The sequence below is a fragment of the Vombatus ursinus genome, unplaced genomic scaffold, assembly GCF_900497805.2.
Source record: "Vombatus ursinus unplaced genomic scaffold, bare-nosed wombat genome assembly UNPS02014775.1, whole genome shotgun sequence".
Lineage (NCBI taxonomy): Eukaryota > Metazoa > Chordata > Mammalia > Diprotodontia > Vombatidae > Vombatus > Vombatus ursinus.
In genome coordinates, this window is record NW_020954553.1 from 12,286,478 (window position 1) to 12,291,029 (window position 4,552).

At 43.8% G+C, this 4,552-nt stretch overlaps 1 pseudogene; it reads right to left on the minus strand.

The window, feature by feature from the left end:
• Positions 1-892: 892 nt before the first annotated feature.
• LOC114044799 lies at positions 893-1,283 on the minus strand (annotated as a pseudogene).
• Positions 1,284-4,552: the final 3,269 nt, after the last annotated feature.

The following is a 4,552-nucleotide window of genomic DNA, read 5'->3' on the forward strand; positions in this document are numbered from 1 at the left end:
TCTCTCCTTTTTGTGGCTAAACTTCCTGAGACAGCTTTCTACAATTGAATCTGCGACTTCCTTTCCTTCTCATTCTCTTCGAGACTCTGAAATCTGGTTTCTGACCTCATCATTCAACTGAACCTGCTCTCTCCAGAATGGCCAATGATCCCTTAGCTGCCAAATCTAGTGACCTTTTCTCAGTCTCCATCCTTCTGGACCGCTCTGCATCCTTGCCTCCTTTTTCCTTTGACATTCCTATCGTCTTGGTGCAGGTCCTTAGTACCTCACACCTGCACTACTGCAATAGCCTACTGGTAGGTCTACTTGATGTAAGTCTCTCCCTACTGGAGTTCACCTTCCACTTCCTAAAGTGTAGTCTAACCATGACACCCCCTTCCCAAAGTCCAGTGGCTCACTATTACCTCCAGCACCAAATATGAAAGCCTCTCTTTGACATTCAAAACCCTTCATCACCTGACCCCTCCTGACTCACCCCTACGTACTCTTTGATCCAGTGACACTGACCTCCTTAGGAAATTCCACCTCTAGACTCTGGAAATTTTCACTGGCTACCCCCCATGTCTGGATTCTCTCCCTTCTTACTTCCTTCATTTTCCCTGTTGCAGATTTTGCAAGAAATTGTTCCTGATCCCCCTTAATGCTTCTGTCTTCCCTCTATTATCTCCAGTTTCTCCTGTCTACACCTTATTTGTACATAGTTGTTTGCGTGTTGTCTTCCCCAATTAGACTGTGAACTCCATGAAAGCAGGGACTGTCTTTCGCCATTCTCTGTATCCTCACTTCTTAGTTCAGTGTCTGACACATAGTAGGTACTTAATAAATGCTTGTTGACTGACTTTTTTTAGAGTGGTAGAAACTTTATTGGGAACAGACAGAAAGTACCAGGGGACTAGGAGTTGGCATTGGGGTGCTTCTTCTAGCCAAAGGTGGGCATTATACTGATAAAGCATCAGTTGTACTGCATTCTTCTCTTAGCATGCCCAGTCTTCTTTTTCTCCTGCTTGGACACCTTGGAAGTCTGACCCCTTTCCAGTGTGGGCCAGAGACCCATGGACTTTATTTCCTAGCATTTGGCCAGCCACTTCCAGAACAGACACAGGCTCCACCCCACACTGCCCCAAGATGTCTTCATCCTCCATAGGGGTGCCACCCAGAAGCAGGACCTGATCCTTGGGAGTGATGCCCTCTAAGCATGCCACATGAGCCTTGATCTGGGCGACAGTCTCCTGCCTGGTCACCTTGAGGATGTGCAGAGCCTGCATGTGGATAAACAGCTGCATGGTGGCAACTTGGTCACTCTAATCTTGCTTCTGTCACAGCAAAGATGGAGACCAGAAAGAGCTTGACTAACCTTTCAACTCTGAAATTCTGATTTTGGCAAGGACGACCCTACCATCTTAGCTTGTGGGATCAGCAGAATTTATAGGAACCTGGGTCCGTGGATGAGAGTCATAGACGCTCAGAGCTGGAAGGGATCTCGGAAGACAGCTAGTCCAACCTCCATCTTAGAACTGGAATCTCTTCTACAACCTCCATGATAGCGGTGATTCAACCTCCTATTCCATGGTCATAGTGAAGGGGAGTGGACTCAATTGTCTCTGGGAAATTATGCAGTGCAATAAATGTCCCCAAGCTTCTCTTTGAACCAAAGATCTATCTTTTTAGCTTGAATATTAATTTTTTGATGCAAGTGTATGATTGTGGGTTATGGAATTTGATAGTTTATAAATAATTGGAGTTCTGGTGCCTAGTGACACTTCCCCTCTGCTTTATCGCCATTGCTTGCATACTCCTTTCTTGCTTCTCATCAGGCAGCCAAAGCTCAACATACATCCAGAGGGGCCCAAAAGTGAGAGAGGAACTACACTTATATTTCATATTGGGTACTGAAATGTTAGTCTAAATATGGTGATTCTACCATCATCAATGGTTAAAATAATTTATTTTAGAAATCCTGATGGATCTGTTTCATTTTTTTGTCTGTTTGTTGACTTCTCAGTTTAAATTATAAATGTTCTTGGATTTGCACATAGGTTCCCAAAGTGGGTGATACTCACCTCAGGGGGCACTGGAATGATCCAGGGGGTGGTAGTAGCCTTAGGTGCAATTGGTGGGTGTTGAATAAAAATAAGGGGATGTTGGAAGCATAAGGAAAGAAGAGAAGATAAGAAAATTTTGAAAACCCATTTGTACATGTTTTATCTGTTGTGTAACAGAGTTAAAGTTGTAGTGATTATTTTCCAAATAAGCACACAAAATGCAAGTTACAACCAATCAGTGGTCAAGTTAGCTAACAGGTCTTAACAAGCAAGTGCTGGCAGGCAAGCGTGTCACTCATTGTTGGGGAAGTTCAGCATGCATCGGGAGAAATATGTGCTTGTAATGACTTGTTTACAATACGATACCATACAGTTACTTGACGCAATATTGCATCATCAACATTTCAATGCAAGAACTCCCCTCCCCCAAATTTACAATAAATTATTAAATTTGAAGATATGTCATTTAAAAATATTTTATATTTTTTTTGAAATGATGCAAATTAAAAAAAAACCACTGAAGGGTTAAAGGAAGTAGATTTCTAAGAGGGCTCTTGGTAATTTTTTTTTGTTTGTTTGTTTTTTTGACTAGGCAATGGGGTTAAGTGACTTGCCCAGGGTCACACAGCTAGTGAGTGTTATGTGTCTGAGGCCGGATTTGAACTCAGGTCCTCCTGACTCTAGGGCTGTGCTCTATCCACTATGCCACCCAGTTGCCTCTTATGTTAAGGATATCTTGAAGATTATTTTAGCTCTTAGAAATTCACTGCAATGATAGTAGCCATCTCCTTGATACCAGGAGACAATTTTCTTCCAACCATTTTTTCCTACACCCCCTCAGTGTAAGAATTAGATAGATGCCCAATAAAAATAGTCTTAGATTGACCTGAGGTGATGCTTATGGTGGATGGATGGCTGGGATGGGGGAAGGGGCAGGGAGATGAGATCAGAGCCAGGCTTTGATAACTTACCGCAGGGACACAGGCAATCTTCCCAAGACATTTCAGACCAATTTTGGTTCATGAACCGTGTATGCACTTTAACTTCAGCTCACGCTAAGGATTGCCTTCAGTTGATTCCAATCAGTCAATCAAGAAGCACATATTAAGCACCTACTATGTGTCAGGCACTGTGCCAAGTATGGGGCATACAAAGATAAAAGTGAAACAGTCCCTTTCTTCAAGGAACTTACATTCATATGGAAAAGATATGTACATACATAGACATTTACACACACACACACACACACACACACACACACACACGAAAAAATACAAGCTAGATTGGAGAAGGAGGGCATAAAGAGTTGGGGGGGATCAAGAAAGGCTTCATGTAGAAGGTAGCTCTTGAAATAAGTTTTGAAGGAATTCAGGGATTCCAGAAGTCTGGGATGAGGAGAGAGAACTTTCCAGACACAGGGAACAGACAGATCCAGGGCATGGAAATGGGGGTAGAGTATTGGATGTGAGGAACAGCAAGAAGGCTGGCTTGGCTGATGGATTAAGTACAGCTGGAAACTAGGCTGGGACCACATTGAGAAGAATTCTTCCCATTTTAGCTCACTCTCAGTATCTCCCTCCTCAACTCATCTAGAGATCTAGAGCTGGAAGTCCAAACCTCTCATTTTGCAGATGACAAAACTAAGACCCATCCACTTGAAGTGACACAGATACAAACCAGCAGGGCCAGGATTTGGACCTAGGCTCTCTGACTGTGAAACCAGTACTCTTTCCACTGTAGCACTCCAGGATTCCCCTTTCAGCTCATCCTGAGAAAAGACACTTTTTTATTTTTTAGTGGAGAGAGAGCCCCTCCCCCGGTTCTAGTCGGCATTTAGGTTCAGCATCTCACTTTGGTGATATCGGCATTGTTCTATGAACTTGAGGACCAATTGATTCCTACAGCACTTTCCTCAGTATGGAGTAGGGTTTTGATATTAATTGACTTTAAAGACCAGGCTTGAAATTGGAATTTTCTGGCCCCTTTGGCCCCTGCCCAGTTACCTCTAACGCTCATTAAAGATCCAAGGGAAGTGGATTTGCTCCACAGACAGCTGAGGGTGCAGTTCTCAGTGACAGAGGAGGCAGCTGCTGGGCTTCTAGATTCTCTGGGGGCTCACCTTATGCCCTGCGTGGATGAGTAAAGCTACCAGGGACATTTTAGTCCAGCCTCCACCCCCCCCTCATTTTACAGAGGGGAAAACTCAGGCCCAGAGATCAAAAGGGACTTGCTCAAAGTCACAACTCAACACCCGTAGATTCACTGAGAGCATCCCAGCCAATCAATCAGCAAACTATGTGAAGCTCCCACTCTATCCCAGGCATTGTGCTGAGGCCTGGGGATACAAACAAAAAGCTTATATTCTATCAGGGGACATATGACACAACATATACTTCCTTCCTTCCTCCCTTCCTCTGTCCCTCCCTCTCTCCCTCTTTTTCTCTTCTTTCCTTCTTTCTTTCCTTCCTTCCTTCCTTCCTTCCTTCCTTCCTTCCTTCCTTTCTTTCTTT